Source organism: Balaenoptera physalus, assembly GCF_965194825.1.
Source record: "Balaenoptera physalus genome assembly, chromosome: 5".
NCBI lineage: Eukaryota > Metazoa > Chordata > Mammalia > Artiodactyla > Balaenopteridae > Balaenoptera > Balaenoptera physalus.
The window spans coordinates 15,042,642-15,062,328 of NC_138884.1; positions in this window are offsets into that span (position 1 = coordinate 15,042,642).

Genomic DNA, 19,687 nt, shown 5'->3' on the forward strand with positions numbered 1-19,687 from the left:
AAAACACTAGTACAATATCACGACCAGGATATTGTCATTGATGCAACCGCCGATCTTATTCAGATTTCCTCAGTTGTTTGCTTTGTTTTAAGTGTGTTTTTTCTAATAATATGGAAATTAAACGTTTTAATTCCAGTTTTTAGCTTTGTAATTTTAAGTAACTATCTTTTAAAAATTGATACATAATTGACATAATGTGGTATTTGTTGCAGGTGTACAACATAATGATTTGACATATGTATATATTTCAAAATGATTATCAGAATAAGTTTAGTTAACGTTTTCACCCCACACAGAGTTACAAATTTTTTTGTGTGTGATGAGAACTTTCAAGGCCTATTTTCTTAGCAACTTTCAAATATACAATACAGTGTTGTTAGCTATGGTCACCAGGCCCTACATTCCATCCCCATGACTTGTCTCTCTTATAACAGGAAGTTTATACCTTTCGACCACCTTCACCCATTTTGCCTGCCCCACATCCCCACGCCCTCCTCTGGCAGTCATCAATCTATTCTCTGTAAATATGAATTCAGTTTCTTTAGATTCCACATATAAGTGAGATCGTACAGTATTTATTGTATAATCGCTCAGAAACTTTGAATGAAAGTTATAGGAAAACTAACTTCAGATCATATAAAAATAACTTTCTCGTAGTCAAAGCTGCTTAATGATGGAATGGGCCATCTGGTGGAACAGTACGTTTCCACCTCACTGTAGAGGGGCTGATAAGCAGTGCTGCAGAGGGAATTTAAACATCAGGAGTATCGGGATGCCACTGTTCTAATCATTTAACTTGCCCTGCCACCCCGAGTTTTAAAAATGTTTTTGACAAAAGTGACATATGCTTATTGCAGAAAATTTGAAAAATAGAGACCGGCAGGGAAAAAAGAAAAAAAAACTTTAATTCGATGCCATTCATAAATAATTGCTGCTAACATTTTATTTTAGTCTTTTTTAGAGACATATAAATATATGGAAATATATTTTTACAAAATAGAATTCTATTGGGCCTAATGGTTTATAAATTACTTTTTCATTTAATATTAAAATATTCTCTTAGTAAATCTTATTTAGAATATAATTTTTAATATGTACCTATTTCATTTTATGGGTAGGCATATAATACTCTATTCACTTTTTGATACTGAACACTTAAGTTTTTTCTTACTTTTTGTAGGATAACATTACAATATAGATCCGTGTAGTCAAAGCTTTGTATATATCTGTATTGTCTATTTCTGCATTAATAAATCATCCCACACTTAATAGCTTAAAACAACAAACATTTGTTATCCTCATATTTTCTGTGAGTCGGGAATTAGAGGCATACTGGGTGGTTCTAGTTCAGGGTCTCTCATAGGCTGTTGTCAAGATGTCAGCCGAGGCTGTAGTCATCTGAAGGCTTTCTTTTTTTTAAGTACACAATACAGTATTATTCACTATAATCACTATGCTGTACATTAGATCCCCAGAACTTATGCATCTTATAACTGGAAGTTTATACTCTTTGACCAACATCCATCACTCCTTCCTCTCCTGCCCCCAATGCCCCCACCCCAGGCCCCTAGTAACTACCTTTCTGGTCTCTGTTTCTGTGAGCTTGGCATTTTTAGATTCCATATATGAGACAGAATGGTATTTGTCTTTCTCTGTCTGACTTATTTCACTCAGCATAATGTCCTCAAGATCCATCCATGTTGTCACAAATGGCAGGATGTCCTTCTTTTTCATGGTTGAGTAATATTCCATTGAAAATACACCGCATCTTTTTTTTTTTGAGTATAGTTGCTTTACAATGTTGTGTTAGTTTCTACTGTACAGCAAAGTAAATCAGCTATACGTATACATATATCCCCTCTTTTTAGGGTTTCCTTCCCATTTAGGTCACCACAGAACATTGAGTAGAGTTCCCTGTGCTCTACAATAGGTTCTCATTAGTTATCTATTTTATACATAGTATCAATAGTGTGTATATGTCAATCCCAATCTCCCAATTCTTCCCACCCCCTCTTTCCCCCTTGGTATCCATACATTTTTTCTCTACATCTGTGTCTCTATTTCTGCTTTGTAAATAAGATCGTCTATACCAATTTTTTCAGATTCCATATATGTGTTAATATATGATATTTGTTTTTCTCTTTCTAATTTACTTCACTCCGTATGACAGTCTCTAGGTCCATCCACATCTCTACAAATGACCCAATTTCGTTCCTTTTTATGGCTGAGTAATATTCCATTGTCTACATGTACCACATCTTTATCCATTCATCCATCCACTGAAAGATGCTTAGGTTGTTTCCATATCTTGGCTATTATAAATAACACTGCAGTGAACATGGGAGGGCAGATATCTCTTTGCTATCTTGTTTTCATGTCCTTTAGATATATACCCAGAAGTGGGATTGTTAGATCATATGGTAGTTCTAGTCTCAATTTTTTGAGGACCCTCCATCCTGTTTTCCATAGTGGCTGCACCAATTTACATTCCCACCAACAGTGCACAGGGGTTTCCTCTTCTGCACATCTTTACTAACACTTGTTATCTCTTGTCTTTTTGTTGACAGCCATTCTAACAGGTGTGAGGTAATATCTCATTGTGGTCTTGATTTGCCTTTCCCTGATGACTAGTGATGTTGAATACCTTTTTATGTACCTGTTGGCCATTTGTATTCTTTTTTAGAAAAATGTCCAGTCACTTTCTCTGCCCATTTTTAAATTGAATGGTCTCTTTGCTATTGAGTTACATGAGTTCTTTATATATTTTGGATATTAACCCTTTATTAGATACGATCTGCAAATATTTATTCCCATTCCATAGGTTTCCTTTTCATTGATAGTTTCCTTTGCTGTGCAGAAGATTTTTTTAGTTTGATGTAATCCTGTTTGTTTTTGCTTTTGTTGCCTTTGCTTTTGGTGTCAAATCCAAAAAATCACTTTCCAAGACTGATATCAAGGAGCTTACCCCCTGCCTTTTCTTCTAGGATTTTTATCGTTTCAGGTCTTATGTTCAAATCTTTAACCCATTTTGAGTTGATTTTGTTTTGTTTTTGTTTTTTAAATTTATTTATTTATTTATTTTGGCTGCACCATGTGGCTTGTGGGATCTTAGTTTCCCGACCAGGGATTGTACCAGGGCCATGCCAGTGAAAGCGCTGAGTTCTAACCACTGGACTGCCAGGGAATTCCTGAGTTGACTTTTGTTGTGTGTTGTCAGATTGGGGTCCAGTTTCATTCTTTGCATGTGGCTGTCCAGCTTTCCCAACACCATTTATTGAAGAATCATCTGAAGTCTTGCCCGAGGCTGAAGGCTTGACTTTCATGGCTCACTCTCATGGCCAGCAAGTTAGTGTTGGGTTTTGGCAGAAGGCCTCAGTTCCTCCCCATATGGGCCCTTCCACAGGCTGCTTGAGAGTTCTTACAACATGGCAGCTGACTTCCTGGCCCAAAGCAGTTTATCTTATAGAAAGCCAGACAGAAGCTGTTTTTCTTGTGATGCAGCCTTGAAATTCGTATAGCAGCCCTTCTATCACGTTGTCTCTCTTAGAAGTGAGTCTTCACTAAATCTGGTCCACCTTCAAGAGAAGAGGAATTAGGCTCCATCTTTTGAAGGGAGGAGTGTTTAAAAAATTTTATGGACATACTTTCAAAAACTTAAAATATGTCCTTAACCTTACTAACCTTAAATTCCTAAAGATGGGACTTGAAGGATCAAAGGATATGGAGCACGTTAAGGCTTATACACATTTCTGAGTTGCCTTCCGGACAGTTTCTACTAATTTTATTCCTATAGCAGTATCTGTGAGTTTCTGTTTTCCTGAACCCTAGCAAAAACTGAACATCCTCTTTAAAGTAGGGCCTATGCTTGTCCGAAGGGTGCCTTTGTAAGCATCAGAAAAAGGTGCCCCTTTTCTGGGCAGACACAGGGCCCCCACTGGGGTATATGGCTTGGCAAGAGGAGTGCCTGCTGGATTTCAACTCCCCTGGCCTCCTGGGCTGGGCACCGTTGTGTAGGGCACAATCTGCACAATCATACTCGGTGACCCTGTTGAAAGTTTTCTTTTTTTCCCCTAAACTACAAATTTGTCTTTTTCTACTCATTAAAGCCGATTTAATTTTTCTTCTCATTCTAATCACCAAAGAATTGCACTAACTTTCAGTTTAAATTTATTATTATATATCTGAGAATAATAAAAATTTACTTCCTTAACAAACTCTGATATACACATTTTATTAACTTGGGCTGGGTTTCTTATCCCTGCTTGCCCTGTCTCTCGCCACCCTCCAAAATAAGGATCAGACTGTCACTATACTAGGACAAAATTGTCTGTAGATGTGATTTCAGTTTGTAATGATACAGGCAAGCTTGTAAAATGCTAGCCAGGAAATTTAAGTATGTACTCATAAGCATCAATTGCCTTTGACCATATTTGCAGCTTCTGCTTTATTTATTTATTTATTTATTTATTTATTTATTTATTTATTTATTTATTTATTTATTCATTCATTCATTCATTCACTTTCATTTCCTGTAAGGGGAGATGTGATAAACGCAAAATTGGCCATGAATCCTTCACCTGCTACAACTAGCACTTATTTTTTTCGTAAGAATATACAAACATATTTATGCTAGTTTACTTAAGAATACAGCAGCCTATATTCACATGTTTTCTATTAGAAGAAAACATTTAAATTATGATTTTTATGCTGCCTAAACCAGGCTATAATTACCATCCATTGTAATGTAACTCTTTCCGTTCTTTACATCAGGCATCAATTTCTCAGTAGTTTTTTTTACTGTTCAATTATCACTCATCCCATGTCCTTTTGATATTGAAAATTTTCTTCATTAACTGGTAAAAGAAACATTTGATAATTAAAGGTTTGGGAACCTTGGCTAATATAAATGTGGGTGATACTGTTAAACAATTTGACTATTTTAACTGATCTGACCACAGTGGTTATTTTTTATATTAAATTGACTATTCTGCTTTATCATAAACAGTAAAGCAGTTTATGTTGTTGGCACAGTTGAAGCCAGAAACACAGCTGCTGTTTTTCACCTTAAATATTTGGGTATGATATTATCATAATCGGTTCCTCATTAAACCTATGCTTGGCGGTAGGTGTTAGGAAGCAATGAGAGCTTGAATTTACTTCCACAAGCCTCATGGGAAGGATAATTGAAATATTACTTAAAATGTAATTGCTTTTCCATGAAACAATTTAAAACTAAGAGATCACTTTTCCAGGTGTGAAATAAGCACTGATTTTCTTTTTTTTTTTTTTTAAGTGACGGGCACTAACACTTAGTAAAATATATTCTTCATATCAAACAAAGAAAAATGCGAACAACCTCACACGTAAATATATGAATGGTTACCTCTACGTAGATATGTGACTTAAGTAATGTTCATGAAGGTGAACAAATTCTAATATGACTAAAACAGAAAGCCTACAAATGGCTTAGAATTCACTCTGAAATAGTCCCATTTGATCATTAGATCAAGCAAAACTATTTTAATTTTATGGAAATCTCAATTCTCAGTATCCTCTTTATCATATCGTCAGAAACATTTCTGCCTCTAAAGTGTCCCTGTCCTTTCTTAGTTGTCAACCTGGAGTTTACATCAGGAGAGAGAATAGTGTGAGAAAAAGCTTTCAGTGAGCCAAGGGTTTGCTTAAATCAGTTTCTGCTAAAGTGCTTTCTCATTTATCACCTCTGAAAGGACCTTAAACAAAGGCCCTCTGATGTAACTTTTGTCAAAGTACCAGGTAAACTGCTGCTTAAACATTAGCTTGATCTAGAGACTGAGTCTTGGGGAGGGAGGGGCCGTCTTCAAACTTCAATCTATATGAGGAAAGGAATTTATTTTGTTGAGTAGTGAGCTGCTTGTTCGAAAACAAAAATCTGTCACTTGGAGCTTAACAGTTTCATGTCCAGGGTGGGAACTCCAGTGTGGAGCATGGTCCAGGGGATTACGATATTTAAAGTTAAAAGAAATAGATGGGTGCATCACTGGAAATATCCTTTTCAATGCAACAGTATAAAAGGTTTTATGTGTACTGTGAACCTGGAATATTTGGATCTTGTGGGAGAAAGTTGACTTTGCTGGCAGAGTGTCCTGATTTTTTCTTCTTCTTGTTTTTATGTTGTATTGGTTTGTAGCACTGAAACTGGACTTCTAAGTAAAATAGAGATTTTACATACGTGGAGAATAAATCGATTCTATGAGGCATTTTCATAGGTTGAGTTATATTCATGTAAGTAATCAAAGTCCAAGGACAAAACAAGAATATTTAAGGGAAGATGACACCTGTGCTAAATAATCTTAATACCTACAGTGAAGTTGTTTTGTACCTGAATTAGTCCCTCCCTTCTCAGCATCACATTTCTGGCGGTGACATTCTGTGGCTAGATCAAATTAAAGGTAGGCAATAAATTGCAATACAAATGCAATGATTACGCCTCCACCAAACCTGGCCACACCACCAATGTTTATTGGAACTTGTTCTTTTTTTAATACCACTTGGAATTTGGAAGGAAAGAGAGAAAACCTTTTCTGTTTTATCACTTATGCTGGATGTAGTCAGGAAAAAAAGAGCATCCATGGAGATGTTAGGGTTTATTTCTGTTTAAATGAAAATATGAATAGAGTAAGAAAAACCTGACTGTGTGCATATGCGCTCCCCCCCGAGCCCCTCAGACGTGGCCGCTGTTCCGAATGAGGGAAGCATAGAATAGGATGCTGTGTAGAGGGAAATCTGTGATTATAGACAAAGCTTCCAGGGTGAATGCATGGATTTTTTATTATGTTTCTTGAAAAGGTTCTCGGAGGAATAGAGAGCACGGTACTCTATCACGTTAGGTGCTCAAGAAATTTTTTTTTAATAAATTATAACCCAAGATCCTCTAGGCCCCAAATTGTTAAACCAACAGCAATAACTTGTTCTGTATGCTAGTTTACAGGACCTTCAAGCTCCCTGAATGTCTCATGCAGTGATTTCTGGGAGTTTGAAAGGAACGTGTTTTTGAGCTGAAAAGGAGGTTTGTCATGACTTCTACTGCAGCTCCCTTCTTGATTTCTGCTGATTGGAAACTGCTTGAGAGGCTCAACCTGGCCGTGCTAATGTCTTTGCTAAGTGGCAGCCTTCTGATCTTCTGCACAAGGCCACTGGAAGGTGTGTGTAGGACCCTAAAGGTTACGCCCTGCACAGCCTCAGGAAGCACCATTTCCATACACTCAGTGTGAACGGCACTGCCTGGAATTGTGCTACAAGGCTTTGCTTGCGTTACCTCTAGGTATCAAAAAAAAAATTCTTTTCCCAATTAGGTTGTTAAAGAATATTTGAGCCGAGTTCCCTGTGCTATACAGTAAGTCCTTGTTGGTTATCCATTTTACAAATTTATTTATTTATTTTTATTTTTGGCTGCGTTGGGTCTTTGTTGCTGCGCACGGACTTTCTCTAGTTGTGGCGAGCAGGGGCTACTCTTCATTGCGGTGCACAGGCTTCTCATTGCGGTGGCTTCTCTTGTTGCGGAGCAGGGTCTCTAGGTGCGCGGGCTTCAGTAGTTGTGGCTCGCGGGCTCTAGAGTGCATGCTCAGTAGTTGTGGCGCACGGGCTTAGTTGCTCCGCGGCATGTGAGATCTTTCCGGACCAGGGCTCGAACCCGTGTCCCCTGCATTGGCAGGCAGATTCTTAACCACTGCGCTACCAGGGAAGCTCTGGTTATCTATTTTAAATACAGCAGTCTGTAAGAGTAGATACATGTATATATGTAACTGAATCACGTTGTTGTACACCTGAAACTAACACAACATTGTTAATCAACTGTACTCCAATATAAAATAAAAAGTTAAAAAAAATGGTGCTGTATTTCCTGGAGTTCACGATGTGCCATTGGCATGTGTTAGTGCAGAAATGCAGAATGTGCGCTTTCCTTCTGTGCTCTGACGCACTTGGACACCTGAGTACCCAAGTAGCACTGCTTGTGTCCTGCCGCTTCCGTAAACGGCAGCTTCAGCTTCTGGATATAGCCTCATTGCACACAAGGCCCAGTCAAGTGCAGTGGGACTAAGATTTGAGAAGAAAGAATTGCTGACCCCTTCTCCTAGTCCTGACTCTCTGTGCCCGTGAGAAACTTTCACTCAACTCTTAGGGACCCTACAGCATCTGTTTATTAAGGATGCTTGTCATGTTTGATTTCGTGCTTGGAATCGAGCATGGACCCTTGCTGGAGTTTGAGTAAGTGAATAAATGCATGAGTGACTGGATTTTAATATCCATATCTATGTCTCAATTGATTTATTAAACTTAGTTTGTAATGGGGGAAAAAACTAAAGCCTCTATGTGGTATTAGTTGCCATAGTGGAGTTTGAACCTGAGATCTCTCATCAATGTCTGTTGGAAAGATAAGTTAGTTATTCCTGTGTTTTTTATTTATTTAGACCCTCTCTGTATGACTGAGTGGAAAAAGCTTTGAGTTTGATATAGTTTGAAAAGCTTTGAGTTTGAACTTTTATAGATAAAAGTTCCTAATAAACAGGTCATTAAATGGACAGTAGAGGACAGCCCAACACATCCTCTAGAGGAATTCTAATCATCTCAGGATTTTAAATGATGGGTACCTACTAGTCAGTCCCTAGGGCGTCTTTAACATACGTAATTTACTTTTAATTTTAAAATTAAAAGTAATTTACTTTTAATTTTAAAATTAATTTACTTTTAATTTTAAAAGTAAAGTACTTTAATTTTAAAAGAAAACCTTAGTTACCCTTAAGCCACAGGGGAAATTGTGGTTTTTCTGTTCCAGGGTGAATTAACCGTTCAAAGCACCCTGTTGTTTTCAGGGCCTGTAACTCCCTGATGGGAAGTGTCAGAGCCTCTATCCAGAATGCAGTGATCTACGTCACACACCTCTTCAGCCCAAGGTCCTGCATCCAGAGTGTATGGATGTAGGTTATGGAGGATGCAAAGGTTTTTTGCTCTCCTGTGTGGTCTGTGTTTTAAGCATAGCAGTTCTAACCGGTCTCTACTACTTCTTTAATGTTTCCCAGTTACCATGGGATACACTGATTGGATTGATTGAAACCTTTTGAAAAGTGCTCTCCGTTACTGATGGATAAAAGTCTAAACTCTTAAAATAATAAAAAGCAAAAGAAAGCAAAAAAAAAAAAAAAAAAAGTCTAAACTCCTCAACCTGCTAACATGGCCCCTTAACAGCATGACCCCAACCTACTTTTTGCACTCTTTTCTCATATTTCTAGCTGTGTAGACTATACCCCAGCCAACAGCAAGCGTAATACCGTTGCCCATATACAGCACCCAGCACACTTCTATGGTAGTGTGTCTGCGATTCTTTCTGTGTCTAGAGTGTTCTGCCTTTTTATAGTCTCATTCATCCTTAATAACTGACAATCTCTAGGGCTGTTCACAGATGATCAGTTTCTCCTGCTTTTAGGCGTTTGGTAGGATTACTCTTTCCCTCTCCCATTTTAATTCAGGCATGGTCATGTGACTTGCTCTTTCCAATATGTTGGGAGCAGATGTGCTGTGTGTCAGGCAGACATTTCCTGGTAGAAATTAAGAGGAATGAGAGGTCCTGAATCCCGTCCCACCCTGCCCCCACTACTGCAGCTCTCAAGACGGCACGTGTTGAGAATGAAGTCTCTGTCACCTGGTCACCTAGTGACCGTGTTGAGCAGCAGCTCCCTGCTACCTAGACCTTGATGTGTAATGTGAGTGAGGTATAAACATCTGTGTCTGTGTTAAATCAACAGAAATTTTGGTGGTGTTTGTTACCATGGCTTAACCTTGCCTACCCTGGCTGATAATCATAACTAAATCCAGTTCAAATCTTAGTTTATCTAAGAAGCCTGCTGCCCACCTCTCCTGCGAAAGCACATTGATCGTGACTCTCTCGGTGCTTTCATAATGCTTTGTACATAACGTCATCATTGCTCTGGCCACAGTACACGGTGAGTCTTGTTTACGTGACGCTTTCCCTTGTCCTCCTTTTAACACCCCGAGGAAAAGACCATATTTCAGTCACCATTGTTATCCCCCCTGCCTTCTAACCTTTCTCATTTTCCGGCACACTGCTTTGGCACATGGTTGATGTTTAATGACCATTTTTCAATATATGAGAAAAATGACAGCAGAATGCCCACTTTCCTCTTATGATTCGAAGAGGGTTTTTTAACAGCTCCTTTGTTCAGACAGGGAAAATAAGCTCATCAAGTTATTGGGCCAAACTTTTTGTGTTCATTTAAAGCCAAGAATATATTGTTTATTTAAATACCTATATTGTCCTAAAATAATTCCAAAGGAGGACAGTCGATCATTTTATTGGCAGTGTTTACAATCAGCATAAAAATCTGTGTCTCATGTAATCAAGGCATTTCTTACTTTACTCGCATTAAGTTAATCATCAATATCGTGCTTGCTTATGTTTCATTCGGTAAATATTGATTGTCTGTGCTGTGTCCCGCGCTGTGCTAGGCACTAGGGATACAGTGGTTGAATAGAGCACAGTCCCTAACCCCAGAGAGCTGAGAGCTTAGTGGGACAGAGATAGAAAACGTAACTATAATACAATGAAGTATGGACCATGACAGACACACACAGGGCGTTATTGATCAGCACAGAAGCATTGGTACAGCCTCATGAGTCCAAAGCAGGAGAGTGAGGTGGTCACATTCACAATCCTACTGTTTCACTCTGGTTGCAAGATGGTGCTGCTGTTGTTGTATGAGGACCTGACCTTCTGCAGTGCCGGTAGAATGGAGAAGAGGTAAAACTGGGCAGTCTTAGTGCTTGGGTTGAGGCAGGAGTAAGGGAAGGGAGAAGTTGGAGGAGACAGCCAAGGGCTAGCTTGTGTGATTGGGGATGTGATAGTGCCCCAGATTAAGACCACAGGAGTAGAAGCACATTTAGATAAAAGTTAACAAACCCATTTGGACATACTGAGTTTGAGGTATGGGTGGGATATCCAGGCCCTATGTCCTGCAGAAAGTTAATGATACAAGTCTGAGCTTGAGGGAGATCTAGGCTGGAGATGCGGATTTGGAGTTGCCAGCATTCCGCGGGTCCCCTGAGGAGTCAGCATGTAAGGAGTGGCAAAGGAATCCAGAGAATTGAGGCGTGTAGTAGAGCCATGGTTCTCATCAAGGGAGAAGGGAGCTGATGCCTAAAAGGTGGACGATTTTGGTCATCACAATGACTGGCAGTGCTATTGGCCTTTAGTGTCCTACAATGAAAGGACAGTTCTACACAGTAAAGAATTGTTGTACTTTTGAATGTCCTGCTGGACACTGATGCAGGTAAAAACTTGTTCTGAGTCTAGAACCTGACCCCATTTTATATGTAAACAGAGGGTTTTTTTTTTTTCAGTTTCAATATACATTGTTTTTTTTTAATCCCCAGAAATGTAAGCACCTGATAGATAATTATACTTTACGTTTGGAATTTTACCACGGGTTGCTTACCATTTTAGAAAATCATACAGTTGAGGACATCAATCACAGTATTTGAGTTACACAACTGTACCAATCTACATTGTAATTGTCACAATTGGTAATGAAAGATACAGGTTTAGGAATCTGATTACTTAATTATGGCTTATAATGCTGTATCAAAGTATTTACATATTGGAATATGTACTAATTTATTATAAATTCTCTTCTCATTTATATTAGAAGATTTTACTGAATGTTTTTAAACATGTGTGTTGTGAAGATATACTATCTATTTAATTTCAGGGTCCTAAATGGGGCATTACATGATGTGTATTATAAAGAAGGGGCACTGGGGCTGAGGGAGTTGGTGAGCTATTTCCAAAACCTGAAAAGGCCTACAAAGCACTGTGCTTCTTTCTCAGTGGTGGCAGATGCAAGATGAAATAATTTTTCATTTATTTTTGAGGGGATTTCCTTGCATGCCCTTAAAAAATGTCACTGATGAGGCAGACTCCTGAACCTTCATAGGAATTATCTCCCATCCTCTGAAGTATACGTATCTTGCAAGACGGAGACTTCTGCATCCTCTTTAAGAAAGGTGAGGCGCATTAGCCTTCAAAGGAGAGGAGTGGGCCACTTTTACAGGCCCAAAGGGTTCCGCAGAATCTGAAATTTCAAAGGTCTTGAGTGCACTGGCTGAGACATTCCTATCCCAAGTCTCATGCTTCCCATTCAGGGCCCTGTAATCAAGCTCACTTGTCAGATCTGAGAATGCAAACTTCTGGATTTCACTCTTTCTAATTAAGTTTAAAGCCTGGACCTCAGCTTCTTTTGTCCTTCAGCTGCAGGAGATGAACTGCTTCATATGCTGCCAAGGAAGGTCTCCTACTCACACTTTTAAAGTTGGTGATTAATCACCCTTGTCTTCCTTGTCTTTTTGTAATGCGTCAATCACACCCAGCAACGGCCATCTAATTCCGTGGTCATTAAACCACGATTTCCCCCTTACTTCTCGAATGCCTGAGATCACAGCATCCTTCAGTGCATTCCTCTCCACTGGCTTCCTAGATTCCTTCACTGCTGGTGAACGATTGCATTGCTCCAGTAGGCCAGGGGGGGCTTTCGTATGTCACCTCTGATTCCCCTCCACAGCTGCATTATAGAATTGTTCCTAGGACACTTCCAGTTTGAAGCCCTAGGTTGGATTTCCTGGAAACAGATTCTGAGATAGAGGTTTGCAAGTAGCAGGTTTGATGGGGAGTGTTTCTGGAGGAGCCCCTGTCTAATCATGAAGAAAGCTCTGCAAGTGGAATGGTCCTTCAGAATGGTCCCAAATTGAAACCAGGGGCCCTGGGGGACTTTGAAATACCACATTAACCAGTGATTAAGTGCAAGCAGTCCCTGAGGATGGGACATGACCTTGGGTAGAGGCAGCTACCTCTGGCCAAAAGTAATTCCCAGAGAGGGGTGCAGTTGTGACTCATAAACCAAATTATTATTGAATTATTAACTGCAGAATTGGAGGAGGGAAGGGATAGGTGCCTTGGTCCTAAGGGGGTGATGGAGATGGTGCACCACAGTATCACTACAGTTACGAATCACGATTTCAGGGGTACTAGGAGGGGGAAGGGACAAAAGGATTTCAAGGAGGGAAAGACGAACAGATGCATGTCCCTCCCTGCCCCCCTTTTCATTGCCATTTTCTAATTCAACCAAGATGTAGTGGAAAGAGCATTAGCTTTGGAGTCAGACCAGTTTTCAGATTACAGTCTGACCCTTGCTAGCTGTGTGACCCTAGACAGGGTATTTATTTAAGCTTATACTTCTGTTTTTTCATCTGTAAAACGAGGCTAAGAATACTTTCACATGGGGCTATCATAAAGATTAATTAATAGTTAACATTTATTGAGTTCTTAGTATATACTAGGTGCTCTTCTTAGTGTTTCACATGTACAAATTCATTTGCATGTACTAACCCAGCCAGGGAGGGATGATTACTAGTCATTTCACAGATGAATAAACTGAAGCACAAAGATGTTCAATACCTTGCCCAAGATTTCAAAACCAGTAAGTGACAGAGTGGGAGATTTGAACGTCCATCGTCAACTTTGTAGATGTGACTTTTAACTATCATCCTGTACTGCCTTGCTTTCTTTAAGTAAAATATTTTATTGAAAGAACCCATGGGTGTAGAGTGCCTGTCACCACGTAAGCACTCAATAAATGTTAATTTCCTTCCAGTTTCCTCTTGGATGGGTTTCTGGAATTCTCTTGTCTAGATTGCTATTCTGGCCCTCTTCTCTCAGGCCTCATGTGATAGGCTCTGGTCTCAAGTGCTCATGATAACACTGTGTGTTTTATTCATGCAGTGTGTTCATATATTGCATGTGTTATTGCAAAATAGGTGCTCAAAAACATTTGTTAAATAAATGAATAAATGATGCTGGATATATTTTTTAAAAATTAATTAATTAATTAATTTATGGCTGTGTTGGGTCTTCGTTTCTGTGCGAGGGCTTTCTCCAGTTGTGGTGAGTGGGGGCCACTCTTCATCGTGGTGCGTGGGCCTCTCACTATCGCGGCCTCTCTTGTTGCAGAGCACAGGCTCCAGATGTGCAGGCTCAGTAGTTGTGGCTCATGGGCCCAGTTGCTCCGCAGCATGTGGGATCTTCCCAGACCAGGGCTCGAACCTGTGTCCCCTGCATTGGCAGGCAGATTCTCAACCACTGCGCCACCAGGGAAGCCTGATGCTGGATATTTTAAAAGATAGTCTCTAGAAATACTGTAACAACTGGTGGTGGTTCCACTACTAATATACATTTGTCAAAACTTATTGCATTATACACTTAAATGGATAAATTGTATTATATGGAAATTATGCTTCAATAAAGCAGATTGAAAAATAGTTTTGATTCTTAGTAAAATGAAAAAGAAGCTCCCAGTAATACATTTAATCACTATGCGATACTGAGAAGACTTTTCTATCACTAGAAAGGGAATCTAGTACAATTAGGTCATCCATTGCAGAAAGATTAAGTTTCTAGTTCAACCAAGATAATGTAACAACTTGGCTCAACATTTCTTTAATTGATTTACTCTTTCCTCTCTGCTGCTCCTTTTATTCTGAGAATACTTCAAGCAAATTTTAATTTTAAACATGACTTACTAAATTTTCTAGGAAATTGGACCTCAATGGCACTGTCATATTGGCCATTTCCATGAAGCACAATGGACAGGAAAGAACATATTGTTTTACAGTCCCAAATAGTCACATATAGTAACTTCAATCAGCCATGTTAACATGGACAGAAATTCCACATTAATGATACGAAGTCTGGAGTAAGAAGATGCCTTCAGATGCTATTTTTAATTTTCTGAGGGTTGGCGGTGAAATGATTTCAGTAAGCATGTTTTTATGTCATTTTCTTAAGTTGTCAAACCTTAAAAATGTATGGCTACAAAAAATATCGCTCATAATCACGTCATTGTAAATACAAAAAGATATATTGTTAAAATAATCAGATACAAGAATAAATCTTGACAGTTTTTATTTGCAAGAGCTACTTGCTTTCCTAGAGTATTCCTTCTGATATTTCTTCTCATGCTAATAAGAAGATAAAATGTGTATTGGGTCTTTCAAAAAACTGTAGAGTTATAACTTTCTTAAAATTGAGGGCAAAAAATTTATCATGGTGTACTGAATTCCTGGTTTGTTGGTGCTCCCATATTTTTGTTTTGTTTTAAAGCAGCAGAACTATATAGTTTTCATCTTTGTTTTCCTAGCCTTATTATAGTGCTAACCATCAATTAATTTGCCTGTTCACTAACTGAAGGTGAGCAAAATAGGCTGTCAGGTATTATTTTAAGAATAGCCATTAGGGGACTTCCCTGGTGGTGCAGTGGTTAAGAATCCGCCTGCCAATGCAGGGGACACAGGTTCGAGCCCTGGTCTGGGAAGATCCCACGTGCCGTGGAGCAACTAAGCCCGTGTGCCACAACTGCTGAGCCTGAGCTCTAGAGCCTGTGAGCCACAACTACTGAGCCTGTGTGTCACAACTACTGAAGCCCACGCGCCTAGAGCCCGTGCTCCGCAACAAGAGAAGCCAGCACAGTGAGAAGCCCGCGCACCACAACAAAGAGTAGCCCCCGCTCGCTGCAACTAGACAAAGTCCGCACGCAGCCACAAAGACCCAACGCAGTCAAAAAAAAATAATTATTATAAAAAATAATTATAAAATTATAAAAAAAAGAATAGCCATTAGGCACACTGAAGACCACAGTCACCTCTTCCCAGTGGAGAAGCAAGGTTATTGCTGAAAGAGGCTTTAGAAATCTCAGTAAGATGAGTATAGTTAATTGAAAACAAAACTGAGGTCGAGAGAGATGGTGATTTGTTCAAGGTTATCTAGCAGAACCAGAAGATGTAGAATTTAGGACTTCTGCATTCTAGCTCATTTATCTTTCAAATACCTGATAGTGGCCCTGTGGATTCTTGACATCATCACATAAGCATTCACTCATTCAATAGTAAACAAATACTTATTACACTTCCACTGTACGTCAGGTACTACCTTAAACATTCGAGATAAAATGGTGAAAGGTACGTATACCCTACTCTCGTAAAACTTAAAGTTGAGTAGGAGAAGCAAATATGAATATGTAAATGATTAGTTACTAAATATCACTTTATCATAAAAATAATTACTGTAGCAAACTTTTTTTTTTATTACTTATTCAGTTAATTACTACACCTTCCAGACATGATGCTAATGTTCAAAGAACCTCATTTAGCCCTCACTAGAACTCTCTAAGTAGGTACTCTTTATCCCTGTGTTAAGGGTGAGAGAGGAAAGCTCCCCTGAGGATCGGTAAATTGCCAGGGGCACTTAGCTCTTTCAGTGTCCTGCCCAGGGGGTACAGGCAGGCCCCTGGGCCAGCACTGGGGACCTGAGTGGAGAAGAGGGCAGCTGTCTGTGCCTCCAGAGAGCGAATATTCACTTAAGCCACCAACTGTCCTCTGCCTTCAATCCAGAGACCCTGTGCTTTTGCCCTTTCCACAGAGAAAACTTCAGTTTTTGTTTTTGTTTCTGGTTTCGTGGTTTTTTGTTTGTTTGTTTTGCAAGGGTGAGGAAAGAACAGTCGCCTAGTTAAGTGGTACAGTACAAGGGATGGAAACTGGGAGTCAGGCTACTTTTTTTTTTTTTTTAAGATATTTTTCATGTGGACCATTTTTAAAGTCTTTATTGAATTTGCTTCTGTTTTATGTTTTGGTGTTTTGGCTACAAGTCATGTGGGATCTTAGCTCCCCAACCAGGGATCAAACCCGCACCCCCTGCATAGGAAGGCGAAGTCTTAACCACTGGACCACCAGGGAAGGTCCCAGGCTGCTTCTTAAACTGACTTTGAACCAGTCTCCCTTACTGAGGCCTTTCTCCCTTCACCCCTGCTGCCCCAGATAATAATACACATATGATAAATTGTGATCATTACATTTAAGGATTTGGGTATGTCTAATTATTTTTTGATTAATTATTAGAAATTAATAATACAACATTTGTGATATTAGCAGAAATAGAATTACTGTGCTAAAAGGGCATGACAATTTTCAAGATTATTGGTATGGTTTGCACTTTTGTTTTTTTTTTTTTAATTTTTATTTATTTATTTATTTAGTTTTGGCTGCATTGGGTCTTCATTGCTGCTGCGCGCAGGCTTTCTCTAGTTGCGGCGAGCGGGGGGCTACTCTTCCTTGCAGTGCATAGGCTTCTCATTGCGGTGGCTTCTCTTGTTGAGGAGCATGGGCTCTAGGCAGGCGGGCGGGCTTCAGCAGTTGTGGCGCGTGGGCTCAGTAGTTGGGTCTCGCAGGCTCTAGAACTCAGGCTCAGTAGTTGTGACTCATGGGCTTAGCTGCTCCGCGGCATGTGGGATCTTCCCGAATCCAGGGATCGAACCCGTGTCCCCTGCATTGGCAGGCAGATTCTTAACCACTGTGCTGCCTGGGAAGTCCTATATTTTCTTAAAGATATTATTACCTATCCTGAAAATAATCTCCCTTTTGTCTTTTCTTTACATTTAAGTTTTAATCTAGCTAGATTTTTGTGATTTAGTCAATTTCTTATTTCTTTCTTTATCTCACTCCTCTTCCACACCTGTCCCTTTCTTCCTTTCTCTCTCTCCCTGCCTGTCTCTTTCCTCCTTTTTGTCTTTTCATATGTCTAACCTATGGTCTTGACAGCATTTACTATGAAATCTGTCTTTTCCGCACTGTTCTCAATGCAAGTTCTATTTAAAATCAAGTTTCCGCAATGTATATGTTTGTTTCTTGATCCTTTCATTTCTGTTCCATAGGTTACTTTGTCCACATTTGCACGAACACCAGACTGCGTTAGTTCCTATATCTCTATATTAGTATTAATTACCTAGTAGAACAACCTCCGCTCCTCAACTTGTTCTTTCTTCGTTATAGTGACTTTGCTCTTTTCACCTCCCTGTAAATTTAGAAATGGTATGCCAAGTTCATGAACCCTCATGATATTTTGAGTGTTGGTTAGGTTTGTGTTTAATCTAGAGGTTGGTTTGGGAGAAATGAACATCTTTATGATTGTGAAGCAATCTATGATCATGGTATTTTTCTGTCTTCCTTAATATCATACCAGAAAGCTCTATAGTGTTCTTTGTAAAGACCTCTTAAGGATTTATTTCTAGGTACTTTATATTTTTTGATGGTATTGTAAGCGGCATCTTTAAAAAATTACATTTCTACTTGTTTGCCAGCATACAGGAATATAATTGACTTTTATATATTTTGTATCTACCAGTCTTACTAATCTGTGACTTCTAATAATTAATCTGAATATTCTTTTGCATTTTTTTATGTAGGTAATGATAGCATCTGTGAATAACTGTACATTCCCTTCTTTCTAATTCTTATCCTTTTAGTTTTTTCTGTTGCCTTATTCTGCTGGCTTGGACTCTTCTGAGTATGTAAAAAAAATTAAAAAATTTTACCTTTCTTATCAGTATCTAAAATTTAGGGTATGGTTACATGAAATCACTGAACTGACTACCATCTGATTGATTCAGAATTACCTGTCATATTCATTTGGATGTCCCTATCTAAAGAGGACATGGTAAATCAATTCAGGCATAGCTCACAAAACCACGGAAGTCCTTACCTTTTCCAAATCTAGGAAGCTGTATAATTCGTTAATGGTTGGCTTCCCTAACAAACCTTAAGGAGCGGAAGGAACAGGGATTCTCTTCTGTTCATCATTGTGTTCTCCAGAATCGAGCATATTTCTGGCACATAATGAGCCTCTAATAAATATTCATTAAGTAGAGATAACATATGCAAGCAGTCATTTTGCGGCTGATAATTAGGCTTTTGGCTTCATGGCCTACATGAAGGCCGTAGATTTATTCCACACTGTCTTTATTCACGCTGCTCGAAACCATGTTCCTGGGCCGGCAGGTTCACCGTCATCTTGGAGTTTGTTACAAGTGCAGAACCTCAAACCCTATCCCAAATCTACTGAATGTGCATTTTAACAAGATCCCCGGGCAATCTGTAGGCCGTTAGTGTGGGAAGACTTGATCTACATGATGCCTGCTGGATTAACTGATCTAGGATCCTTTCAGAAGTTTAATCCTTTTAGTTTTAGGCTGTGCCTGACTCTTTCTTAAGAAGGTCTGAAAATCCTCCTGTATGCAGTTACTCTGCCTTCTCTCATGCGTGCTGCATGTCCTTGGAATTAAGTTAAAGCTGTTGTTTTCCTGCTCGAAGGACAAGGATTTCCTTTGGGAGCACAGTCAATCCAGGACAGAGATGATCTTTCCAGATAGGCCTGAAGACTTCCCCTTTCTTTATTCACCAAGAAAATGCTGGGAATATTTGGGAGATAGTGTGTTCAAACCCATCGTGGTCTGTGTGATACCAACACTTGGAAATGCATTAATGTTTGCAGTAAGTGGTAGAATGTTGGCAGTCTTTTCTGTGTGCTTGAAAATAATGTGTCTGTTACGTTTGTTGAGTGCAGAGTTCTATCTCTGTTTATTAGATCATGCTTTCAAGCTGTCACACACACATTCCAAGCAGTAATGAGGAGGAAGGCAAAAAAATGGGCTTCTCCGAACTTAGCTACTTTTAAGAAGTCTTTCTAGGCGCCTTACACAACACTTTCATGGATATCGTAAGGAGCGGTAATTAGTCATGTACGTACATAGCTGTG